General features: G+C 38.0%; 1 protein-coding gene across 4 annotated transcripts in view; it reads right to left on the bottom strand.

Moving 5' to 3' along the window:
- LOC101898490 (mucin-2) overlaps nucleotides 1-12,845 on the bottom strand; it is a 36,112-nt gene that overhangs the window by 3,224 nt on the left and 20,043 nt on the right. The gene's annotated exons all lie outside the window — the stretch shown is intronic.

Raw genomic sequence — 12,845 nt, 5'->3', positions numbered from 1 at the left:
AAAAATTTGAAATAAGTATTATTATTAATTAAAATTAAAATAAAAGTTGTTTGAAATATATTTTATTTTTGGAGGAATAAATTTCAAATCTTTAGGAAGAGATTGATATTCCAGAATTTTGAAAGGAAAAGAGGAAAGAAGACACTAGAAATAATTCAAACCTCCTATGGAAAGCCACACATAAAAATGAACAATTTAATAATTATTAAAAATAGCGGTAGTAATAAAAAATTTAAATGGCGCCCAACGTGGAACCTAAGTTTAAAGTTCAGATATTAAATTCCTGTAATTGAATGTCCACAGTCAGTAATGAAGTTTTGTGGAAAACAATGACACCAATCTACCTGGAATCTGGAAAGCAACGCCAAATAATGACAAATTTAGTAATTATTAAAAAATCGAGTGTAACTGAAATTAAAAATGGCGCCCAACGTGGAATCATTTTTTGAAGTTCAAATATAAAATAACTGCAATTAAAGGTCTACAGAAAGCAAGGACTGTAACGCAATTATGTGGAAAATAATGACACCATACCCACGCCTATACGTGACGGCTAACATTATTATCTAAAAAGAAAAAGCTGGCGATCTAAGGGGAAGACACAATTGGAATCAACCAATCCTATAAATGGCGCCCAATATGGAACTTAATGGAACTAGAGTGGTGGGAATGGTCAGGCGTGTTTTGCGGACTGAATAGGGCTTGAGCAGGCGTTCCGTGTGTGTCATATATGGCGGCCTGTTTGTTGCTTGTGCAACTTATGGGGCTCCTGTGTGTTACAAAACCGGTGCGTCTGTGTTGGGTCAGAAAAAGATCCTGTCGTGTCAGCGGGTCGTCATGTAAGCGTGTTTGCCTGTGTATAGGACTGTGTCCACTGATGCACTGCAGGTGCTGCTTGGCGCCGTGCCGCTTGACCTGGAAGTGAGAAGTAGGGCTATTCTGTATAAGCTGAAACGCGGTTTGCAGCTGGCTGAGGATGAGAACTGGCTCAGATCTATCTATATTATTATTTAGATTAAGCTTCAATATCAGAAGAGAAATTATTCAGGATGATAAAAGAACAAGCAAAATATTTTAAGTGACTTCTGATATAGAACTTTGGGGAGGTTCAAGCTACTTTGGGGAAAGGACCGCAAAAGAAACGAAAAATAAAGGGTGGTTGAAAGAATTTCAAATCTTCAGAAAGGGTTGCCATGCCGGAAATACAGAAAAAGCGATAATAACAATTGGATAAAATTGGATATTTAGCTGCGGATACAATTTGAAATGGCGCCCAACGTGAAAGCTGAATGTATATAATTGAATATCTGAAATGAAACCTCCAGTAAAAAGAAGAAAACCAAACCTTAAAGTGGCTTGGTATTCCTGTATCTCGGCAGTCTCAAAAACCAAAATCCAATTTTCTTATGGCAATTAAACATGAAAAACAACCATATTTTACAAATTCCTAAGGGATGGTCATAGATGTTTTGTCAGAAATTATGACCTATATGAAATATTTTTCGTAAACCTAGTCAAATAACAAGTGCTTCCGACAGAAACACGATGATGGAATATTTGTCAAGCTTGTTATCATCTGACAAATCGTTCCATACATTTCATAAACAGAAGTCTTCTGTTTGGTTGTGTAAAGCCGCATCGACAAGCAATAAATAAGTTTAATGCAGGAGTTGGGCTATTTTGCAACAAAATGATCAGCGAGATTTCTATAATACGACCTAAACTTTTATAAGGGTAAACGACGGCAGGATTCGACTCTGCTCTGACGTCCCTTTCTGATATATCACGAAATATGTCATACGAAGACATAGGTATCCAGACCTTTACATTATGGAATACAATATTAATTTTAAATGGAGTCCGACATTGGAGCTAAGTTAGAAGATTTGGTATTAAATATTTATAACTTAATCTGTAAACAGGATGATAATAACAAATAATTCAACAATTCTAGTAAAATAAGGTTTTGACAGTGATGGAAATCTTTTAAGGAATATTAAATTAGACGACCGCTGAAAATAGTGGCGCCCAACTTGAAGTCGAATCATAATTGACCAACATAAAACCGAAGTAGGTAGACAACTAACTCATTTGCATACATCGTACTTCAAACTTTTAAGGTTTCATACATTTTTCAGGTTTTTTCCTTTTTCGAAAAGAGTAAAAACAATCGTTCACTTTGAATTTAAATGAGGAGGATATTAGTAAAATCATTGCACTATTGTCCCACATCCAATTTTTATGTCTAAAACAATTTCAAAGCCACCATAAGTAAACCCTACAAACCAACAGTCAAATTTCGTGATTCCAGTTTAATCTTTTCACCCAATAACAAATTTAGTACCACTTAGTACGCATGTCCAACACAATCAACATTTTTCCATTCAAAAGTGTTCCAAAGTTAGTCTCATGTACTTCAGTACTTTTCGTACAATTATAGTACACATTCCCAAAACAACCTCCATATCTCAACCACAGACACCAACAGTGACATCTATATCAAATATCAGAATTTCAGCTCTATACCTTAACCCAATACCCAATATTGTACTTTTCGTACAATTATAGTACCCATTTCCAAAATCCCCTCCATATCTCAATACAAGAACCCAACAGAGGTCTCAATATCAAATTTTAATCAATACCAAATTAAGTTCCATTTAGTACTTTTTCGCACAAAAGCATTTCCTAACCACCGCCAAATCTCAAGCCAATATCAAATTTAAAAATGTTATCTCTGTCCCTTCACTTAATACCAAGTACCTATTAGTACTTTTCGTACAATTTTAGTACACATTTCCGAAACCACATCCATATGACCAGGTTACACATAAGCAGTGACCCCAATACCAAATTTCAGATTTCAAGCTTTATCTGTTCACCCAGTATCAAATTGTATAATGTACTTACTAGTATTCTATTTTTAACAGATTTTAGTACTTTTCGTACCCTTTTCAGTACGAATTTCCAAAATAATACATACATTAAAATACATTAAAATTTGGCGCCCAACGCAAAGTAACCGCATATGATAATTGTTTAGATTACAGAACGGATACTTTTAAAGTACGTTTATATTAGGAAGAATTATTCCGGAAGGACGAATAATTTAAAGTATATTTATTATTTTAGAAAACCCGAAAATTAGACTAACCTAAACTAGACAATGAAATTTAACATCCTCTCTGTATTTGTAAAGGGTGTTTCAATTACCTTTATATCCGAACAAATAATATAAAATTTCCACACCGGGTATGAAATTTTGGCGCCCAACGTATTAAGTCTAGAGTATTTTCTCTTCTTATTACTCTTTATTATAGATAGCAGACGAAACTGACAGCTATGCAATATTTGCTACCAATATCATGATTGCAAAACTGTCAGTTTCGTGCTCCACTTTAGAGTAACATTTTACCTAACATATATGTCGCAGTCCTCGACTTTTATTACCTCTTATATATCAAACAATTGCATCTGAAAAATATAACAGGCAGATTTAAACATAATCCCGTCGAAATATATCGCAATTCATTAATTATTGTCTATCATTTTGAGAATTTGTCACATAAGATGTAGACTATAATGACAAATGTCTTGTTGTGAATGAAATTCGATTATGGCGCTCAAAGTGTCGTAAGGGCAAACATAGTTGATACATATAAATCGATTACCACAAGAATCTGTCACTTAGAATTGAAGGAAGAATTAAAGTTCTGGGCGCCATAAATAATACAATTGGAATTAAGAATTAACAAACAAAGGGGAAAACAAAACAAGGAAAATTACATTTTTCGGCCGCCAATGGATTTGAGAACTCTCAATCAAAAACTAAAACAACCCAAATTTTTCGAATTATGCAAAATCTATATTGAATCTTATACCTTTAACGACCCACTCTAATACACACTTTTTTTCGAAAATTATATGCAAATGATTCAATTTGTATAGGTAAACAAATTCGCTTCACCTAATTTCGCAAGTGAAATTTGGCAATTATTATGGTTCGGAACAATCAACTTTCTGAATATGTACGTCTATGCATAGAGAAGTGTCGAAGAGATGCGTGTTGGCGATCCCCACGTGTTGGCTGACACTTCATAAAACACAAAAGGCATTCCAAAAATTAAATTCATAGAATTAGTTACTTAATTAGAAAAACAGAAACAAAGAATATCATTACTCTTTCCAAATCAATGTAGTTCTTTGTTTTGTTGTTGCTGTTGTTGTTGTTGTTTTGAAATAGAAAATTAATTGAATTATTCGAAAAAAAGAATGCGAACTATTTTCTATTGTCTCATTGTTGCTGTCGGGGATCCACATACTCAGAACGATTTACGCAAAAGAATTTGGATTTTATTACTTTTTCACCGAGATGAATACAGGATGAGATGAAAAAACTGCAACCAACTTCAGACTGCTGTCATTTCTAAGCCACTCGTTCGACAGCTGTGAAAATTATTCCAGTGACAGCTCATTAAATTGTTTACAAGCGTACAAAAGCATTTTGAGAAAAAGAAATTTCAAGAAAAAAAGTTATTCGTTATGGAATTCAAGCGTGATAGTATGATTTCTTTATATTTGGCTGGAAACCCACAAGTGGCTATCGTTAGAGCACTCCAGTATTTAAATGTGAATATATCTTTTATGTCTCGTAGCATCGCTCATTACCGTGATACTGGTAGCGTAGCCCGAATTCAAGAAAGTGGACGGAAGAAAACAGCAACATCAGTAGAAATTGTTCGAAAAGTAAAGAAGCGACTTGATCGAAACCCACGTCGCAGTGGCTGAAAAATGGCTCGTGAGCTGAACATATCGCAATATTCCATTCGGCAAATATTGAAAAATGAGCTCGCGGTAATGCCATTAAAATTCCAAAAAGAGACTCAAAAGAGCTAAAGAGTTGATTCGCTTGACCGAAAGTGGTGAACTGCCGAATTAAGTTTTCTCCGATGAGAAAACATTCGTTGTTCAGCAGTTTGTAAACAAACAAAATGATCGTGTTTACTTGCCAAAGAGGTAAGCTGAAAATGTGTACCTTCGGTTGGACACCAGAACTCAAGCGCCGGCCAATGTGATGGTGTGGGCCGCCATAACAGCCGATGGTCCCTCTCCGCTCGTATTAATCGACCGTGGCAACAGAATAAATGCCGAATATTATCGCGAAAAATTTCTGAAGTGTGTATTAAAGCCTTGTGTAAGCAAACATTTTGGCCGCAGATCTTGGACATTCCAACAGGACTCAGCACCATCGCACTCAGCACGCGCCACCCAAGAATGGTTAAAAAATGAGGTTCCTCGCTTCATTTCCAGCGCACAATGGCCACTAAAATCTCCGGATACCAATATGTTGGACTATTGTGTCTGGAGTATTTTGAAAAACAAGGTTAACACTAAAAAATACCAAAGTGTTGAACACCTCAAGCAAGCGCTTCGCCGGGAATGGGCCAAAATACCGCACAGCAACATTCGGGCAGCGTGTGACGGCTTTATTGGCCGTTTGAAGGCCATAATTCGTGCCAAAGGTGACCAATTCGAACAAATCTCAACTTATTCTTAAATTTGATGCTATTTCCGACTTTTTTTAGTTGTGTTCCAGAACCTGCAAATTAGTACTAATTAGCACTAATTCTGCTACAACGCGTTCCCGTACTCCAAAAACTAGCAAAACTTGCAGCTCTCTCGAGAAAAAAATGGCGCTGAGTGGTGCACATTTCAGCTTGTTTTAGCTACATGAATTTGGCCGAACAGAAATGTGCAACTTGTAAATTTGACATTTAATTGGCAGGGCTAACAAGGTTGAAAAATGTATTGATACATTTCAATGTTCGCGCGTCACAACAAATGTAAAGAAAAAAGATCATTTAAAAACTAAAGGAAAAACTAATATTTGTCGTGGAAAAAACAGAAAGAGAAAATATGGAGCAACTAATGTATTCAGTTTTGGATGATTCCAGCAGTGAAGAGGACTGGCTGAATGAGGAATCAGATTATTAATTATTATTATAAATTATTAATTTTAACTTATCGTCTTCAATACTCATTTTTTAAATGTTGGCGCTCTTTTCAGTAAGGTTTCACCAGTCCGATTTAGGCTGTTTACTTTTGGAATTTTGAATTTTGACATTTTATCGCATTTCTGCTAATTTTCCATTCCCTTATTTTTTGAGCAAACCTAAATGAGAATGACATTTCGAACTGTTCTCTCTTCTGCTAGTTTTACTACTAAAAAAGTACTGGAACACAACTTTTGCTTTCATTCAATAAAATTTAAAAAACATGTAAAAATTATGGCATTTAACTTTGTTGCAGTTATTTTATCTCAAATGCTATTTGAGATGAAGGAATTGCAATTGGCAATATTTGGGCGGGAGTGGTTTCTTCGACTTGTGGGAGCCTTCTATTTGTTCACTTCTCCCATCAACAAACTCATTATTGCGGCAATTATGAATGGCTAATGCATATCATGAGAGAAATTCATTTTCAGGGATCTAAAAATCGATTTTTCATTTTGAAGGGAAAATCAAAAAGTTTGTCAGTTTTTCTTTGTGGAAAATCCAACCAATGAGATCGATGTGAAGAATAAAAAAAATTTGAAAAAATAACTAAATAAATACGTGCGACACCAATCCGTATCCGTGAGTTTTCTTTGTACTCATTTTTTGTTTCTGTTTTGGAACAAATACCAAATTCTCGAAACAGTCAGAGTTTATTGACATTTCAATTAACTGCACGAACTGAAATATTCCCAGATTTTTACGTTTTGAACCATTCATGGAAATGTAAAGATTAATATGTTAATAGCGCCAGGCGAATAAACATTTGTTTGTTATTGAAATGGAAATCGTAATTGATTAAATTTTTCCAAAGAGTTGATTGATTTCAATATATTTTTTTTTTCTTTTTGACAAATTTACGATACAGAGTCTAAAATTCACAATACCAACATTAAACAAATTCATTTTCCTTCCTTAAACAGTTTTTAATCGAAGACCTTTTACGTCTATAAAGCCTGCCCAACCAATGGAGAATCCCTGACCATGCATCTCAACACGTCTCGTATAGAGATGTAGATATAGAGATGCGCTGGCCTTCAGATCGTCAATGGAGACTCCTTGGTATTCACCTTATCTAAAGACGGCCTCCGGTTCGCCTATAAAAATGACCTTCCATTCGTCTCGTCTCTAGGATCGTGTATAAAGACGACTTTCGGTTCGTTTAAAAACGCCCTCCATTCCGTCTGTAGAGACTCTCAGGCCATTCAGCTTGTCTATAGAGACTCTCATTCCATTCAGCTCGTCTATAGAGTCTCTCAGGCCATTCAGCTCGTCTATAGAGACTCTCTGGCGCTGCAGCTCGTCTATAGAGACTCTCTGGCGCTGCAGCTCGTCTATAGAGACTCTCTGGCGCTGCAGCTCGTCTATAGAGACTCTCTGGCGCTGCAGCTCGTCTATAGAGACTCTCTGGCGCTGCAGCTCGTCTATAGAGACTCTCTGGCGCTGCAGCTCGTCTATAGAGACTCTCTGGCGCTGCAGCTCGTCTATAGAGACTCTCTGGCGCTGCAACTCGTCTATAGAGACTCTCTGGCGCTGCAGCTCGTCTATAGAGACTCTCAGGCGCTTCAGCTTGTCTATAGAGACTCTCAGGCGCTTCAGCTCGTCTATAGAGACTCTCTGGCGCTTCAGCTCGTCTATAGAGACTCTCTGGCGCTTCAGCTTGTCTATAGAGACTCTCAGGCGCTTCAGCTCGTCTATAGAGACTCTCTGGCGCTTCAGCTCGTCTATAGAGAGACTCTCTGGCGCTTCAGCTCGTCTATAGAGAGACTCTCTGGCGCTTCAGCTCGTCTATAGAGAGACTCTCTGGCGCTTCAGCTCGTCTATAGAGAGACTCTCTGGCGCTTCAGCTCGTCTATAGAGAGACTCTCTGGCGCTTCAGCTCGTCTATAGAGAGACTCTCTGGCGCTTCAGCTCGTCTATAGAGAGACTCTCTGGCGCTTCAGCTCGTCTATAGAGAGACTCTCTGGCGCTTCAGCTCGTCTATAGAGAGACTCTCTGGCGCTTCAGCTCGTCTATAGAGAGACTCTCTGGCGCTTCAGCTCGTCTATAGAGAGACTCTCTGGCGCTTCAGCTCGTCTATAGAGAGACTCTCTGGCGCTTCAGCTCGTCTATAGAGAGACTCTCTGGCGCTTCAGCTCGTCTATAGAGAGACTCTCTGGCGCTTCAGCTCGTCTATAGAGAGACTCTCTGGCGCTTCAGCTCGTCTATAGAGAGACTCTCTGGCGCTTCAGCTCGTCTATAGAGAGACTGTCTGGCGCTTCAGCTCGTCTATAGAGAGACTCTCTGGTGCTTCAGCTCGTCTATAGAGGCTGTCTGGCCTCCAGCTCGCCTGTAGAGGCTCTCTAGCCTCCAGCTCGTCTGTAGAGACTCTCTAGCCTCCAGCTCGTCTGTAGAGACTCTTTAGCCTCCAGATCGCCTGTAGAGACTCTCAGGCCTTCAGGTCCTCGTATTGATACTCGTCCGCTCAACTACAAAGAATCACCCTTCTTTCCTTAAAAATTCCATTGCCTTCAAAATATGTTTTTAAACTCTGACTCCATAAGCTTGTCCATGTAGACCCCCTGTCCTTCAGTCTGTCTTTAAAAACTTCCTCTCCCTCCGGCTTGTTTATAAATCCCAGTGACCTTCAACATGATTTCAACAATTTAGCGTCGTCGGCCTACCCCTTCTTCCAGATATGGCTATTCCCAAATTGTTTTGGGATGTTTTGTTCAATATCCAAACAATAGCGCCCACAATACCGGTATTTGCCTCTAATCTGGATAAAATTAATGGCAACAACATCATCAGTTAGCACTTGAATAGAATTGTAGTTCGTGATTATGGTCTCGGTGCTTTTTTTGCTTTACCGCAATTTGTTTCAACAAAATTTGATTTTGGGTATGAATTTTCGTTGCTGTCTATTTCGAAAATGCCAGAGTAATAAAAACAAAAACAAACAGCTAGAACAACGACAGCAGCAAAAACTACAACATATTCTCAAAAAACCCCCACACATTGTGTCAGCTGCGTCATCACTGACAGACAGTTAAGGCGTCGTCGAATTCACTTAAAATAGACGAAGACGACGATTTTAAATGGCGTTTCTTCCGAATGGGGGGAAGGACGTTTTGGTGGTGAGAGAATGAGGTGGGACGAGCCAATGAAATGTATGGTAAAGAATCTCACTGTGAGGTGCTGAAATTTACAGAAACAACAAAACAAGATACATGGGTCAGATCATCGCACCACACCAACACATAGGGATCCGTCCATTCATTGAATGTGGTTGTGGTTGTTGGGTCTGTCCTTCTGTCGATCGGTCCGCCGTTCGTTCGGTCTGCTTGTATTTACTCAGTAGGTGAATGAAATAATCAGTCAGGGTCAAGATATAAAATAAACATTTGTAGAATCTTGTTTATGTATCCGTCCGATAATTTGGCTAGAATGAGATCCGAGTATTATGAACTAATCCCCACCGCCAAAAAACAAAAACAACAGAAAAAAAACTAGAAAACGTAATTAATTTACGAGAGATATTATACATCGATTGCTGCTAATGTTGTTGTGGATTTTTCATGTTCTATATGACAGTTGCGGGACCCTGATATGTGTCATAGGTCAGTTTCATTAACCGCTTCTAAACGACAATGCGCCAGTTTTCACATCAACTTTCGGTGAGAGAAGATGAGCTGACAAGTGTTTGGCATTTCAAATATGAAATAATTTAAATTATATATTTTTCATTTGCAGCTATTGTTTTTGTTGTTGGTTTTTTGATTGAAATTGCACATTTGCTTGGGAATTTTAAAAATTCTATTAAATTAATTGCAATTAAGAAATTTCGAAATAAATTAAATAAAAATATACGAAAGAGACACAAAAGAGATTTATATATACTTTAGAGTTCATTAGAGGCGAGGAGAAGGTGTTCTTTATAGACAAGTCAAACGGAGTCTTTTTTATAAAATCTGAAGGCTCCTTTAGAGACCAGGTGAACGCTGTTTATAGACCGACTGATGCCGTCTTTATACACGACCTCAAGGCGACCTGTACTTTATATACGACCTTAGACCCGTCTTTATAGACAGCATGAGGCTCGTCTTTAGAGACTAACTAAAGTCCAGAGGGACTCCACAGATAAGCTGAAGCGTCAGAGATACTCTAAAGACGAGCTGAAAGCCAGAGATTTTTTATAGACGAGCTGAAGGCCGGAGAGTCTCTTTGGAAGAGCTGAAGGCCCATAGACGAGCTGAAGCGTCAGAGAATCTCTAAAGACGAGCTGAAAGACAGAGAGTCTCTATAGACGAGCTGCAGCGCCAGAGAGTCTCTATAGACGAGCTGCAGCGCCAGACAGTCTCTATAGACGAGCTGAAAGACAGAGATTATTTATAGACGAGCCGGAGAGTCTTTTAAGAAGAGCTTAAGGCCCGAGAGACTCTATAGACGAGCTGAAGACCTGAGACGAGCTGAAGGCCCATAGACGAGCTGAAGCGTCAGAGAATCTCTAAAGACGAGCTGAAAGACAGAGATTCTTTATAGACGAGCCGGAGAGTCTTTTAAGAAGAGCTTAAGGCCCGAGAGACTCTATAGACGAGCTGAATACCCGAGAGTCACCATTGACGTACTGAATACCCGAGAGTCCCTATATACGAGCTACAAAAGGTCCTCGTTATAGTCTCACGACCTGAAGGCCTTCTTTATAGTCTCTCGACCTGAAGGCCGTCCTTATAGTATCTCCACTTGAAGGTCTTTTGACTTGAGGGCCGTCTTCTTAGTCTCACGACCTTATAGTTCCTTGACCTGAAGGCCGTCATTATAGTCTCGCGGCCTGTAGGCTGTCTTTAAAGTCTTCCGACCTGAAGGCCGTCTTTATAATCTCTCGATCTAAAGGCCGTCCTTATATTATCTTTATAGCCTTTCGAGCTGAAGGTCGTCCTGATAGTATTTCGACTTGAAGGTCGTCTTTATAGTCTCTCGATCTGAAGGCCGCGATTTTAGTCCCTCGACCGGAAAATCGTCTTTATAGACTTTAAATCGGAAGGCCGTCTTTATAGTCTCTCGACCTGAAGGCCGTCTTTATAGTCCCTCAACTTAAAGACCGTCTTTATAGTCTCCCGCCCTAAATGCCGTCTTTATTGTCTTTCGATATTAAGGCCGTCCTTATAGTCTCACGACCTGAAGGCCATCGTTATAGTTTTCTCGACCTGAAGGCCGTCTTTATAGTCTTTTGACTTGAAGGCCGTCTTTTCAGTCTCTCGACCTGATGGCCGTCATTATAGTCTCTCGACCTGGAGGCCGTCTTTATAGTCACCCGCCCTTATAGTCTCTTAACTTGAAAGCCGTATTTATAGTTTCCCCCTGAAGGCCGTCTTTATGAACGACCTGAGGTCCGTTTTTACAGACAAGCTAACTGCTGTATTTATGAACCATTTGAGGGCCGAATAGTTTGTTATCTATAGAAGTTTTTTAAGGTGGATTATTCAAAAAAAAATCATATATATAAAGGGGTTTGAGAGGATTTTCTGGGCATAGAAAACATTTAGGTGCTTTTCAAACGGCCGTTAAAATTCTACACATTATGAAAGACCTCTAGAAAGCTTTGGTGCCCAATAGGCCTTTTAAAGTCTTCAATACATCGATCTGAATGCCATCTTAAGAAGTCTGTAACATGTCTTTCGGGTTTGGAAGGTTTTCGAAATATATATCTTCAAAAGACCTCCAGAAACTGTTTCCTCTATTGAAAGCCATCAATATTTGTACTGTAGTGTGTCACTGTTCCGTGTGTTCTTTATTTGCTTGCAGGTGCAGCGAAGTGGGTAGTTGTGTTCTGGGTTTTTTCTCAATTCTCTCAAATTAAGTAATTATTTGTTGCTAGATGTAGTATTTGTTGTTGTTTTATGACATTTGTCTAAATAGAATTTTTATTTGGTAATATAGACACAAATTCAAATTGAAATTTGCATAAATTTATGGGTAAATATTTATAAATTATTCTACGCAACTTCCATACTCAGGTTGTGGAGAGCAACAACATTTTAATGGGAGAACATTTTAAAGCCTACATTTTTTTGCTGTGATTTAAGTGAGAATTCGATTTGACATTTTTTAGACAAATACGAAATCTTGGTCTAAGTTCAACAATTTTAGAAGCAATTGAATTTGAATAGTGCGCTTTGCCAATTCGAAACTGAGATTTACCATGAAGGTCAAGGTTTGTGTTGGCAATGGAATGTTTGCAAAAAATTTCCTCTGCATTATTAAACATTTTGGAATCTTAGAATTAGAATTTTGAATCTCATGAATGTTGGAAAAAAATTCACTAGACGTAAATTCACTGAAAGTAACCATTTATCTATTTATTGCTCCGAATTTCCAAAACTGTTTCACTTGTATCAATTCCTCACTTTTGTTTATTTTCAATTCTCACCAAAATATTTGGTTTTGAACATCCCCAAATAAACCAACAATTCCCACGTAACCACCTCAACCGTGGATATACAAAAAACAAAAACAAATTGCATTACCTTCCTGAGATTGCTTAAGTTTCACCTGCTAACCTCGAATATGAGTATTTCAAAACTATTTTTTTTTTTTTTTTTTTGAAATAATAAAACAAAATACCTTCGTTTTCACACATAACATTGGCACACATTTTCAATATCATATCATAAAAAAAATTAAAAAACCAAAATATATACATATTTATGTATATCAATATCTGTTCAATGCTAATACTAGTTAAGATGTTGAGTAATTTTAAAAATTTTGAATGGATTGCTAAGAATATTAGGGCTGAAAGTGGTTTGATGG

Source organism: Musca domestica, unplaced genomic scaffold (genome assembly GCF_030504385.1).
Source record: "Musca domestica strain aabys unplaced genomic scaffold, Musca_domestica.polishedcontigs.V.1.1 24, whole genome shotgun sequence".
Classification (NCBI taxonomy): domain Eukaryota; kingdom Metazoa; phylum Arthropoda; class Insecta; order Diptera; family Muscidae; genus Musca; species Musca domestica.
The sequence above is the reverse complement of the archived record's forward strand: the minus strand, read 5'-3'. Positions and strand labels throughout refer to the sequence as shown.